This window comes from Triticum aestivum, chromosome 3D (genome assembly GCF_018294505.1).
Source record: "Triticum aestivum cultivar Chinese Spring chromosome 3D, IWGSC CS RefSeq v2.1, whole genome shotgun sequence".
NCBI classification, from domain to species: Eukaryota; Viridiplantae; Streptophyta; class Magnoliopsida; order Poales; family Poaceae; genus Triticum; species Triticum aestivum.
Window position 1 is genome coordinate 577,110,946 of NC_057802.1, and position 14,654 is coordinate 577,125,599.

General features: G+C 49.2%; 1 pseudogene; it reads right to left on the bottom strand.

Annotated features, from left to right (window-relative positions):
• Positions 1–1,105: 1,105 nt before the first annotated feature.
• LOC123076559 (disease resistance protein RGA5-like) lies at positions 1,106–4,291 on the bottom strand (annotated as a pseudogene).
• Between the last annotated feature and the right edge of the window lie 10,363 nt (positions 4,292–14,654).

Here is a 14,654-nt window from a genome sequence, read left to right on the forward strand (position 1 = left end):
TCAAATGGCATGGCAAACGCAGTGTGCTTGACAGTATGGCTGGAGAAGAAGCGGAGGCCTGCGCGATCAAGTACATGTCGACGACATTTGTTAGCTCATGCTGCCTGCAATGCCATGTTGAAGGACATACATGTGAGTGGCCCAGCTAAACGTTACAGAAGAAGAAAACATGCTCCATCCAACTACGGAAAGGGCACACATACAGGGCACATATTTATACTAGTAGTACTAGTGGACTGCTTGATAATGTAATGTGGAGCACTTTATATGTGATCTTGTGGCAAGCAGAAGTAACAACTGATGGTATGTATTTATGCACCATACGTAACCAAGGCGAAATCTACATTGCAGATTTATTGGAACTTCAGATAGGTGCATATACAGCTAGCAAATACATGCAGATGTGGATCCTGCAAGCACAGGCATACAAATGGTTCAGTCAGATGTTCCGAACAGAAAATAAAAAACACAGGTTTCATCCAATAGAAACACATATTACTTAGTGGATTGCTCACTAATCTATCTTGTAGCATGCAGAAATAGCAATTAAGGGGCCCTATGTATCTTTTCAGCATAAATGAACAGGCCAATGCTGAATAGATTCGTATTGCAAGCACAGGCATACAAATGGTTCAGTCAAATGTTCCGAACAGAAAATAAAGACCACATGTTTCATCCAATAGAAGTGCATATTACTTAGTGGATTGCTCACTAATCTGAAGTACTTCACATATGTTGGTACCTTTGCAGCATAAGTAGAAGTAGTTCATAATACAATATTTAGGCTTTAGGGGCCAGATCGATTGACCTAGCTAGCCAAACAAAATATTGGAATCAAGAATAGGTCAATGCTGCTAGCATAATACCTGCTGAGTGGAAGATTTGGTGAATCGGCCTAGGACTCCGGCCGCCTGAAACTGAACAAAGAAGTGGAGAGGAATTAAACACTCGGTGAGAAAACAAAAGAATACACGTACACCAGAGGTTAGCTCGTGGAGTTGTATTTCTCTAGCTAGCCTCCGCATGAAACTGAGAAAGAAACAAAGAATGATCAATGACACATAAGAATGAACACCTAGTGTATGTACCTCTTCCTATGCATGCGTCAATGTAAGTCGAGGACGGGACGGTTGGGGTGGTCCTCCGCTGCGGCCCTCAGCGCTGCCTTTGCTTCATACACCTCGCGATCACTAGCTTCCTCCTTAATAACTTTAACCTCGACTCGCTCCAAGGAAGGGATGTGGCGCATGCACAAATCGATGTTTTCACGGGTGATCCACTTAGCTGAGAAGGTGAAGCCGAGGTGTTTAAGCCTCGGTGCAGCTCCTCGTGGAAACATAGATGGCACTGCACCAATACAAAGGAAGTGACACTCCATGGCACACGGGAATAACGCAACAGAGGAAAGGGCGGACATTTCCACCACACGCTCTTCATAGAACTTAGAAATATCCATTATCTCGAGAACACAAAAAGCAGGAAGCATCCCAACAAGTTGGATCGCCTCGGATGGCACTTCAACCACCTTTATGTGAAGATAGGTGAGGAGAGAAAGGGATGAAGGATTGATCCATGACGGCAGTATCTTGAACCAACTCGACGGTAACGAGAAAGCCAGTCTACGGAGTTGTAGAGGAGGAACCCAATCTTCGCTCAGGAAATTGATTTCTCCACCACGGACATAAATATGTAGACTGTCCAGTTTGCACAGATTACTAAGAGATCCCATCAAAGCTTTATCCAGGCTATCATCAACATGGTAGTAAACCTAGAGCACCCTAAGCTTGGTCAGATGGCCCAATTCTGTCACAGCATCGAGGTCCTTGTCAAACAACATCATTGTACCTAGCACTTCTAGGGAAGCCAGATTACTTATCCCAGACGGCAGCTTCATATGATAGTCAACATACAGGCACATCAGACGTCTTAGATGAACAACACTTGATGGCAGAACTTTTATCTTAGTACCTCTTAAATCCAAGGTAAGCAAAAAATTGTAGCTTCCCAATTTCAGTGGGAAGGTCCTCAACATGAGTATATCTTAGTCCTAAGTACCTCAGATGTAAAAGATCTCCCACATACCCAATATCCGAGATATCACAACCTTCGAAATCCAACACACGAAGAACTTGAAAACTTGAAATATCCAACAGTTTCCCGACAACCTTATTGGTGAAAATGGTAATAGATCTCATGTGTGCCATCCTAGAAATATCAACATCCATCTTGCTATTTTGGATGGACAATCTGCGAACCAAATTATGCCTTTTTCTTCCTGTGCCATCCAAAATTGTGACAAAGTTTTCTTCACTTGACAGTGAGCATATGAGATCAAGCACCATGTCATGTACACGACACTCTTGTTTATCTTCTCTATCATCAATGCCAATTGGCTGGATCATACTTCTATTTACAAGTTCATTGAAGTAGTTGTTACCAAGCTCATATAAGTCAGTTTCTTGTTTTTCACTATAAACAAGACCTTCTGATATCCATCTCCATATTAGCTTTCCTTTCATAATCTTGTGATCTTCCAGGAAGATGCTAAGATATAACAAACAAGGTTTCAGATACGAAGGTAGATCATAATAACTGAATAATAATATATTTTTCATCTGCTCCAAACTGCAATCTTCTGTAAGTCCGCGACCAATGGAATTGAGCAAATCATACCATTGGTCCTTTGTTTTCATCTCATGATTATTAGCCAGAAGACTTGCTATAGAAATAATAGCTAATGGTATGCCACCACATTTTTTCAAAATGTCTTTGGATACTTGGACCAACTCTTGAGGACACCCTTTCTCACAAAATACTCTTTTATAGAAGAGCATTCTTGACACATCGTCTGAAAGAGGTTTCATTTTGTAGATATCATCCTTGGAAGAGAAACATGCTTTAGAGACACTAACGATGCGGGTTGTCGTAATTAGTGGGCTTCCAGGACTCTTCTTGGAGAAAGCGCACTTGATTAATTTCCACACTTCTGTATCCCATATGTCATCAATTATGACGAGGTACCTTTGTTTACATTTTGCATTAGTTAGTAAATCAGTACAATGAAGATATATACAGTAAGATATATTATATTAGTACGGATATGTTATTTCAGAGGAAACTAACAAAAAAGTATTTATAACTCGGCCAAATTGCATATTCTGAGACCTAGATTTCCACACACATACCATAACTTATGTGAAACTATAGTTCTAGAAATGTGCAATTGTTGCATTAACAGTTGAGATCATCCACTTAGGCATAAGAATTTCTTGGTCGCCTTAATGTATGCACTCCCTAATTGTTGAAAGATGGGTTATGTACTAACTACATCATTTACGCCAAAAACATAAAACTATAAATCAACAATATGGTATCAAGATGCATATGTACTACTCTAAAACACTATTATTATTTTACTAGACAAAATGATAATTAATCCGTTTGCAAAAGGAAAGAAACACATGTACCTCTTGCCATTAAGGAATTCAATTATTTCATCGATCAGATGATTTTCTTCCCATTCTTCACTATGAATGCGTGCATACTTGCTCTTGTCAAGCTCATAGAGAATATTCTTGAAGACTTTCTTTTTGCTGGGATTCTGAGAAACCGAAATAAAAGCATCATAGTCGAATTGCCCTTTGATCTTCTCATACGCTGATTTGGCAAGAGTTGTCTTGCCCAACCCACCAAATCCAACAATAGAGACTGTCTTCAATGGATGCTTCAACCAATCATCACCTTCAATCAACATGTTTATCAACTCATCTCGTGTTTCATCAATGCTGACGAGTTCAGACACATCTGTGTATAGGGCCATCATGCGAGGGTCAACACTAGCACTAGTGCTAGGATCTCGCATCCCTTGATCATACCTTTGGCGCAGCTCGGCCAACTGCTTAGCTTGATGAACCGCTTCTTTTAGAGCATCAGAGATCTGATGGAGATCCTTGCCATTCTTGAATAATCTTTTAACCTTCTTGAGTATCTTCTTGACTTTGTTCTTTGGGTTGGCAGGTTTGCCACCATCCTCCACGCGCACCATGAAAACATCAACAATTTCCTCCATTTGGTACGACAACTCCTTGACATTTCCTGCCCAAATCTTGACCCCCTTGTGAAGCTGGTCCACGGGAACTTCTGCCACCTTACTCAGGGCAGCATGCATCAATGTGAGCTCTGTCATGAGAGACTCGATGCCTCTCACTTGTTTCTCCATGGTGAGCTCTCCCATGAGCAGCTCACTGAGCTTCGGGAGGAGAGGGCCAATAGCCCCCATGGCAATCTCCATGTCTCGGCCTCTCTGGGAGTGGTTTGGGTGTCAGAGGGCTGGAAGCGCTATGTGGTTACTCCAAAGGCATACTGGGCAATGATCGTGTCATAAGGGAGAAACTGGTTGTGGTATAGAAACCAGCGTTGTACAGAATTCTTACTAATTTAACGATGTATCTGGATTAGTTAGACGATCATGTTCATAGTCTGGCTGCCATGCGGGGCTGTGGATAGCGGGGTCCCATGTATCAACGGTTGTGGTAGTAATAGTAGACAGTGTGGCGGCGATCCCATCTACACCTCCTCAGCGGCGAACTTATCCTCTCGCCCGACCCGCTCCCACGAGCGGGGGGGCGATTCCCTCGACCGGCCGCCGCCGGCCCCCTTTCCCCTCGATCTCCTCCCCTCGCCGCCGCCGGAGCGCGCCGCCGGGCAAAGCCCGGCCGGCGTCGGCGGCGGCGGGCCATCTCACCCTTCGCGCGGGGCGGGCTGGCGCGGGGCAGTCTCCTCGCGTGCTTGCGCGGCGCTGGGCAGGGCGCGGCGGCGCGGCGTTGACGGCCGTCCCGGCGACGGCGGGGGCTGTTGGCGTCGCTCGGTGGGCTGCTGGGCGGTGGTATGCCCCGTCGCGGCCGCGGCGGCGAGATCCGGCTCGGCCCTGGCCGGATCCTGCTCGTGGCGGGCGGTGGGGCGGTGGATGTGCCTGCTGGAGTCGGGGACGGCGGCTGGCAAGGCGTAGCTCGGCCAGATCTGACCTCCTGCGTGGTCGGCGCGGGTCAAGGAGGGCGGTAGTGGTGCGAGCCAGGGGTCGGGGATGGCGGCAAGTGGCCCGGCCAGATCTGACCTCTCGGCGGCGCGGGCCGCGTTCGGCTAGGGCTGCGGGCGGCTGCCTCGGCCGGGCCATCTCGGGTGGTCGGGGTGGCGGCGCAGTGGCGGTGGTTGCGGATCTGCCCGCGGCAGCGGCCGGCTTCTCCGGCGTCGGCTCGTCTGCGGTCGGACCGTCTCGACCTTCGCCCCATCTCCTCGTCATCTGGGCGCTACTCCCATCAAAGGGCTGATCCTCACCCAACTGCGGTCCACCGCTCGTCTCGCGCCCGGTGCTGCAGGACCGAGCTCGTCTCGCGCACGGTGCAGCGGGATCGAGCTCGTCTCGCGCACGTTGCAGCAGGACTGACCTCGTCCCCCTCTCGGTGCTGCAGGACCGCGCTCGTCTCGCGCTCGGGGCAGCAGGACGGGTCGGTGGATGCCAGTTCTGGCCGGCCTTTCGGGTCTCGACGTTGGGGGTCGGCCAGGGGTGCGAAAGGGGGGACCTTTCTGCTCATCTCTTTCGTTGGGGTGGAGGCGGGTCTCGTGTGAGGTGGTGTCAAGGTCTTGGATGCCGGGGCGGCGGCCCTGGTGGTGGTAGCACGGTGCTTTTGGACAGAGCCCGTGCTATGGCGCTGCCCGGTCACCATGGTCGTGTGGGCGGCGTGGTTGCCGGGATGTGGCGTTCGGTGGCGGTGAGTGGTGGCCGAGGTGAAAACCTGTTCTATCTTCGGACGGACCGGCGGCGGCGAAGATCGTTCCCTTCTTGAAGGCGTCGTCGCGGCTCTCATTGCCCGTCATGCGGCTCCAGGGGAAACCTGATCCTTGGATCGGGCGGTGGCGGCGCTCCGGTGTCGTACCCTTCCTGAAGGCGCCGCCTTGGAGCCCATGGTTCGTTATATGTAACTTCATCTCTTCGTTGTAGTATTGCTAGGAGTGATGTTGTTGCGCTCAACGCCTATGTATCTTGTTTTGTGTGTGTGCGTGTGTTGCGGTGACGTGTGTTTGTACTGGATGCGCTTTATATATAAAGCGGGGTGAAAGCCTTTTTCGATAATAGTAGACAGTGTTACTCTCACAAGGCTTAGATGAGATCTTGAGATGGAAGAAATAAATAGCCTCGTAATTATACACCGCACCACCAATCACAAGGCACTGACTTAGCGTACGCGTAGTTTTCATGTGACTTAGAAAAACTAGAGAGATTCCTGATGTTCCCTACGATCATGTGTGCATCACTAATTAACATCCATGTGGCCATGTTTAAGCACCAGGACAACGCAGTTTACATTGACTCCAGACAAGCATGACAGTTACTTGGATAATTGGATTAATCAACTAGGGAACCACCGCCCGGCGCACCGAAAGAAAAAAAACAAAGGACAGATTTCAACCTGTTTAACTCCATGAATTGTTGCATTATTTAAGGGCCAATAACTCGAGAGAAGCGTTTTGGATCTCGGCCTACATGAAGGCCGAATTTTTGAAAAATTAAAACTTTTGGTTTCAAAAAAATCTGAAAAAAATTGTACAAGTAAACAAGGATGTGAAGTGTATGTGTGTAAAATTTCAAAATAAAATACGTTGAAATACTACTTGTACAAAAAAACAAATTCATGGTCTGGAGATGACTAGTATCATGTGTTAAACAGCCCCAAATGTTTTTTCTGCACAGCCCTCATTCCAATGTATTTCATCCTGAAAATATACACACTTGTGCATTATGCCTGAAAATATACACATCTATATATTTTTTTTTAGAATTTTTTGAAATGTATGAATTTTCATGAATTTTGAATTTTGCATTTGGAGGCCTCTATGGAGCTCGGCCTCCAAAAGTAATTTCCGCAGTAACTCCTATGCCTTCCCTATTTGTATTGTCAAATTTGAGCCAATCAATCTCCATGCGCTAACTTTGCGACGCGTTGTCACCCATGTGGAACACACTAATTAATAGTCATGTGGATGCGCTAGGATAAGCGTATGCCCCTTTGGCCCTGTCCTTCGGTGCTTGCCAATAGACAATGGGCGTCAGAACACTTGAGATGATGCCATCGATGGCTCGATGCCTCAACTCTCTAAACAGGTGCATTGGTTTGGTTAAATAGCCAGGTTTGCATTGTCTAGAAACCTACAGCTGCCTTGGTCGTTGGATTTAATCAACTTTGGAACCACGCACCTCCTTGCGTCCGTAGTGGAGCAAATGACCACATATTGCTAATTTTAAGAACGGTGGTTGATCTAGACTCCGCTTGATTCCTAGATTACAATTCATGAGATTTTCTTCCTTAGGATTCGTTTGTACTAGTTTTCATAGTAAAATTTCCATCTACTCCAGCCCCGTGCCAAGAACATCTATCCTATGTCCAATCAAACGCCCATTAGTCCTATAAGATTGGAGATGCCATGCGACTCCGTTCCAGTATTTTTCCTATTCCTACGTTTTAGAAATCCTATGAATCAAAGAGGTCCTAAGACTATTTCCTTGCACTGTTTGATTAAAAGAATAGTAGAGGAAGTTGATAAGATGGCACTTGCCGTCCTAAGGAATTGTTTTGCCTAACTTCTACACACAAAATGAGTTTTAAGTGGACGTGTAGATTTCTCTAAAAACATAGAAAATAAATAGTATTCCTACGAAATTCCCGTACGCATTTCCTTTTTTTTCTTTTTTTTCGAAAAGGGGATCTCCCCGGCCTCTGCATCAGAGTGATGCATACGGTCCTCTTATTAACGAAATAAAAGGTTCCAAAGTCTCCGACTGAAAAGTATTAAAAAGACAGCTCACACAGAGCTAAAGAGGCTAGAAACACAGACTAGCCAAGATAAGACGCCACAACCGGCTGGCTAAAGAAAGATAGGTAAACTAATTGCCTATCCTATTACATGACCACCATCCAAACCGGTTGAAGATATCCCGAGCTACCATCTCCCAGCAGATAGATCCAGTAACCAAATGCTCCCTGGCCTCCATCGAAGTGAGTAGCGACCATGAACGGATCACGGCCGTGGCTCGGAAAATAGCCTGCAAAAAGTGAATACGTGATGTTCTGTTAAAAACCAAATCATTTCTGCAAGTCCAGATAGTCCACAACAAAGCGCAAACTCCAACACGAATATGTCTCGCTAAGTCAGGCTCAATCCCAGTGAGCCATGTCCCAAATAACGTAGTGACAGAATTCGGTGGAGTAATATTAAAAGCAATGTGAACCGTCCGCCAAAGGACTCTGGCAAACGGGCAATCAAGAAAGAGATGTTTGATCGTCTCGTCCCGATCACAGAAGCTACACCTCGTAGGTCCTGTCCAATTACGCTTAATCAAGTTATCCTTGGTTAAAATAACCTGTTTATGGACAAACCACATAAACACTTTTATTTTCAAAGGAACTTTGACAGCCCAAACATGCTTGGAGGTAGGAATGGAGCTCGAATTAATTACATCAATATACATTGATTTAACCGTGAATACTCCAGACCTAGTCAGTTTCCAGCGTAATTCATCGGGTTGTTGAGAAAGATGTACATCCATTAGTCTCCGAACTAGAAGGAGCCAATCTTCCCAACGACTGCCCACTAACGACCGTCTGAACTGAATATTAAGGGGGATGGATTGAAACACCGTAGCAACGAACACCTCACGTCGTTGAACAATGCGATATAAAGACGGATATTGAATGGCCAAGGGTGTCTCGCCGAGCCAAGTATCCTCCCAGAAGCCTGTACTAGCGCCGTTGCCAATAACAACCTTTGTCCTATTAAACAGAGATTGTTTGACTTTCATCAGTCCTTTCCAGAAAGGCGAGTCAGTTGGCCTGACTGTGACCTGGGACAAGGATTTTGTCTGTAGGTACTTGCTGCGAAGGATTTGGGCCCACATGGCATCTGTAACACCCTGAGAATCATGCTACAGTAACCCCCTGTGATTAAGCTAGTCATGTTGCTAAACAGGGCTTGATCACATTTGAATCACACCCTTTTCAAGCTCCTAGTTCAAACTTCAAATATAATTAAAGTGGAAAATAAAAGTTTTCAAAAATTCAAACAGAAATGTTCAGTGGGTTCTAAATAATACACTGGTAATTATGGTGGAGAAAACACATTTTTATAAAATGTCTAAATACTTTTAAATGAAATAAAACAGAAAAGGAAATAAACAAATAAAAGAAAAGGCAAAACAAAACAGAAAACAGAACAAAAAAAAAAGAACGAAAGCCCCCCCCCCCACTGGACCTGGCCCAACTGGGCCACCCCAGGCCCAGCCGGCCGGCCCAACCCCCCCTCACCTTATCCCCTGCCCCCCCCACCGACAGCCTCACCACCCACTCCTCCCGAAATATCTCCTCTGCCCCCCCCCGATCGGGATCGAGGAGGAGGCGCTCGACCCCGTCGCCGACCGCCCCCGCGCCCTCGCCTCGCCGGAGTACTGCCTCGCCGGCCTGCCTCCTCCTCCTCGCCGGCCTGCGCCTCGACACGGCATCGCCGTCGCCCCCGTCTCCCCCTCGACCCCACTGCCGTGACCCTGCATCCCTCGGTGAGGCCACCGGCCTCCGTCGCCCGCCCCTCTCCTCTCGGTCACCGCCGCCCCGCTCGCGCTCCGACGCGCCCAGACGCGCCCCGCCGCGCCTGTCCACGCACGCGCGCCCGCACGGCCTTCGCCCGCGCGCGCCCCGACCGCGCGCCCGCGTCGGCCACGCCCCGCCTGCCCCCCCCCTCGTCCTCGCGCACCCCGAGCTCCTCCGCCCGCACCGATGGTCCCCGCGTGCTCCTGGCACTCCCAGGACCCCGTAGAGCCCCACGTCTGGCCTTCCCGTGCCTCCCATCGCCGTGCCCGTGCAACCCCGAACTCCGGCCGCCGCTAAGCTCACCGCCGATGCCGTTTCCGGCCATCTCCGGACGAACCACTACCACCATCCGGCGCGGATCGTCTTGGCCGTTCGAACGCGACCAAGCGCGCGTGAAACGGACCCCTGTGGCCGAATTCCGGCCACGGCCGAGGCTCGTCGCCGTGTACGGGCTCGCCGGAGTGCCCTCCCGCCGGCGTCCGACGTGGCACACCTGGGGCCACCCCCTGGGTCACTGCCAGTGGGCCCCCTAGTCACCTGTTGACCAGTTGACCTGGTCAACTGGGCTGACTGGGCAGCCCCAGCCACTGACGTGCGGGCCCCACCCCTTAAAATAAATAATTAAAATGATTTTATAATTAAAAGTAATTAGTTTAACTAATTAGTCACTGACATGTGGGACCCAGCTGCTAATTAACCACGTTTAATTAAAATAACCCACTGTTAGCCCTCTCTCTATGACATGTAGGACCCACTGGTCAGTTTGACCTGGTCAGCGAGTCTGTTGACTGCTGACGTCATCAGCACGTCATGCTGACGTCATTTTATTCTTTCTGTTAATTAAATAATTCCAGAAATTCAAATAAACTTTGAAAATTCATATCTTTTAAACCGTAACTCGGATGAAAATGATTTCTATATGAAAGTTGCTCAGAACGACGAGACGAATCCGAATACGCAGTCCGTTCATCCACCACACCTCCCTAACCTATCGAACTAGCAACTTTCCCCCTCCGGTCCGTCTGTCCGAAAACGCGAAACATCGGGAATACCTCCCGGATGTTTCCCCCCTTCACCGGTACCACCTACTGTCGCATTAGGACACCCCTAGCACCGCTCATTGTCATGTCACGCATCGTCATGCTTATGTTTGCATTGTATTTACTGTTTCTTCCCCCTCTTCTCTCCGGTAGACTACGAGACCGACACTGCTGCTGCCCAGTTCGACTACGGAGTTGACGACCCCTCCTACTTGCCAGAGCAACCAGGCAAGCCCCCCCCTTGATCACCAGATATCGCCTACTCTACTCTCTACTGCTTGCATTAGAGTAGTGTAGCATGTTACTGCTTTTCGATATCCTATTCTGATGCATAGCCTATCCTTGCTACTACTGTTGATACCTTTACCTGCAATCCTACATGCTTAGTCTAGGATGCTAGATTTCCATCAGTGGCCCTACATTCTTGTCCGTCTGCTGTGCTATACTATCGGGCCGTGATCACCTGGGCGGTGATCACGGGCATATACTTATATACTATATACATGACACATGTGATGACTAAAGTCGGGTCGGCTCGTAGGAGTACCCGCAAGTGGATCTTTGTGGCGGAGCGACAGGGCAGGTTGAGACCGCCTAGGTGAGAGGTGGGCCTGGCCCTGGTCGGCGTTCGCGGATACTTAACACGCTTAACGAGATCTTGGTATTTGATCTGAGTCTGGCCATTTGGTCTATACGCACTAACCATCTACGTGGGAGTAGTTATGGGTATCCCGACGTCGTGGTATCAGCCGAAGCTCTTTTGACGTCAGCGACTGAGTGGCGCGCGCCGTGTTGGACCGCTTTGACGTAACCGCCGTGATCGTGTGGGTTGCTAGGTCTGCTCACGGCCGCGTTCGCAACGTGCAGGTGTGCATAGGGCGATGGGCCCAGACCCCTGCGCGCATAGGTTTAGACCGGCGTGCTGACCTCTCTGTTGAGCCTAGGTGGGGCTGCGACGTGTTGATCTTACGAGGCCGGGCATGACCCAGAAAAGTGTGTCCGGCCAATTGGGATCGAGCGTGTTGGGTTATGTGGTGCACCCCTGCAGGGAAGTTTATCTATTCGAATAGCCGTGTCCCTCGGTAAAAGGACGACCCGGAGTTGTACCTTGAGCTTATGACAACTAGAACTGGATACTGAATAAAATACACCCTTCCAAGTGCCAGATACAACCCGGTGATCGCTCTCTAACAGGGTGACGAGGAGGGGACCGCCGGGTAGGATTATGCTATGCGATGCTACTTGGAGGACTTCAATCTACTCTCTTCTACATGCTGCAAGATGGAGATGTCCAGAAGCTTAGTCTTCGACAGGACTAGCTATCCCCCTCTTATTCCGGCATTCTGCAGTTCAGTCCACTGATATGCCTCTTTACTCATATACCCATGCATATGTAGTGTAGCTCCTTGCTTGCGAGTACTTTGGATGAGTACTCACGGTTGCTTCTCTCCCTCCTTTTCCCCCTTTCCTTTCTATCTGGTTGTCGCAACCAGATGTTGGAGTCCAGGAGCCAGACGCCACCGTCGACGACGACTCCCACGGCACTGGAGGTGCCTACTACTACGTGCAGGCCGCTGACGACGACCAGGAGTAGTTAGGAGGTCCCAGGCAGGAGGCCTTGCCTTTTCGATCGTTGCTACTTTTGTGCTAGCCTTCTTAAGGCAAAACTTGTTTAACTTATGTCTGTACTCAGACATTGTTGCTTCCGCTGACTCGTCTGTGATCGAGCACTTGTATTCGAGCCCTCGAGGCCCCTGGCTTGTATTATGATGCTTGTATGACTTATTTATGTTTTAGAGTTGTGTTGTGATATCTTCCCGTGAGTCCCTGATCTTGGTCGTACACATTTGCGTGCATGATTAGTGTACGGTCAAATCGGGGGCGTCACAAGTTGGTATCAGAGCCGACTGCCTGTAGGAACCCCCCTTCCACACTCCTTGGCCGAAGTCGAGTCTAGTCATTGCAAAAACTTTTACTAACATGGCTGTGCGGCTTATGGGCCCACATCGCCATTGGGTGGTACTAGGATCTTTTACTCCTCGACCTTTACTCTGGGACTCTGAACTCTCTTCTACTCGGGTTAAACGAATTTACTAACTCTAACACTAGGATCCCGTGACCGCGTTCACCCCAAAGATGGATAAGCCATAGATGTTTCTTAGAATAGTATTTTGAACCATTCACACACTGTCATTTGACTCCTTTGAAACGTCTTTGCTTTCAGATGGAACCCACGAGGCAGGTTGTTCGCCACACGATGGCCATTGGTGCCTCGGGATCACCTGCGGTGCTAGCTGAGATGATGACCTATCTGGGTTATCGCTGGCACCCTGAGTACACCGTCTACGAGGAGTACCAGGACTTTAACCAGGAGCAGTACCGTGCCATCGTCCACCTCTACTCTCGGGAGTACGACTCCACTACTGTGCTGCACACCGCACATGGTGTTGGTGTGACCATCGATATGGCTGTCCACGATGCAGCCTATGCTGCTCTGACACGTCTTCGTGGAGAGTATCAGGAGTTGGACACCTCCCCTTTCAGGCACATTGCTATCGCCTCTGATGTTGGTGCAGAGGGATACTATACTGCTGCCTACTCCACTGTCACCCGAGAGCCCTTCTACCATCAGCACCTGGTTCTGCATGCTGATGGGCTGGATCGAGCTAACCGAGCTCTTCGCCACGAGATGTACACCACCCGTCAGCACCTTTACCGTGCTCTGACGCTGCTGCACCCCTTTGTCCGGTCTGGACAGGTACCGCGCGCTGCGATCTACCCAGCCAGGACCGTGATGCCCCACGGTGTCGGTTGGCCAGAGGTGGGAGGCTACTCTCCCGCACTTGGTCCTCTTCTGCCACCTGAGCGTCGGGCTCTACACCTGAGTATCCGCGGCCCCCAGTCTGCTGACGTGGAGGGCTATCTGTTGCCTCACTACCAGCTGTCGGGCTACGATTACCTCCACAGTACCTCTTGGGACTGATGTAGGCTTGTTTGTAGTGTTAAAGGCATTCGCCGCGAGCCTGTGTGCCGCCTATGATGTTTTAGTCTATGTACTGAACCCTGTGTACTGAACTCTATGCATGACCCCTTTTGTAAGCTATGCCGACTACTATGTAGTAGCTATCGTGCTCCTTTCGTTATGCATGTTTCATCATGAATGATTCTTGTCATTGCAAATTTTCTAAATGCTGAACTACCCCTGTTATATATTAGCAGGATGGTTAGACCAGGTGGTCGTGGTCGTGGTGGCGATGCCCCACCACCACCTGAGTACATGGCTGGTATGATCCAACAGTTCGAACTGAACCGCCAATTCATGGAAAATATGATGGCTCAGTTTCCTCGCCCCAATATGAACCAGCAGCCAGCCCAAGTGACTCTTCAAGATTTCATACGCCTCAACCCAACCATCTACCGCAGCTCAACTCAGCCTTTGGATGCTGATGACTGGCTCCGTGACATCACCTATGAGATGGAGTCTGCTGATGTAGCCCCTGCCAGCTATGTCAATTTTGCTTCCTTCTTCTTGAAGGGACCCGCAGCTCAATGGTGGGACAGCCACAGGCGTACTCTGCCAGCTGGAACAATCATCACATGGCCAGACTTCCAAGCTGCTTTCCGTGCCCGCTTCATTCCTCAAGGAGTCATGGACCGGAAGAAGCGTGAGTTCCGCAACCTCACCCAAGGCAACAAAACTGTCGAAGCTTATCAGCGGGAGTTTCTGGACTTGTCCCGCTATGCTGAAGAAGACATTGCAACTGATGCACGCAGACAGGAGAAGTTCCGTGATGGCCTTCAAGCTGACATCAAGCTCGCACTTCTAGTGCATGACTTTGCCGATTTCGCCACCTTGGTGAATAAGGCCATCAATGTCGAGACTGGTCTGCAGGAATACCAGAGCTCTCAGAGGCGCAACCGTGACACGGGCTCATCTTCGGGCTCGCCCTCACAGAAGCGTAAGATATGGATCCCGAAC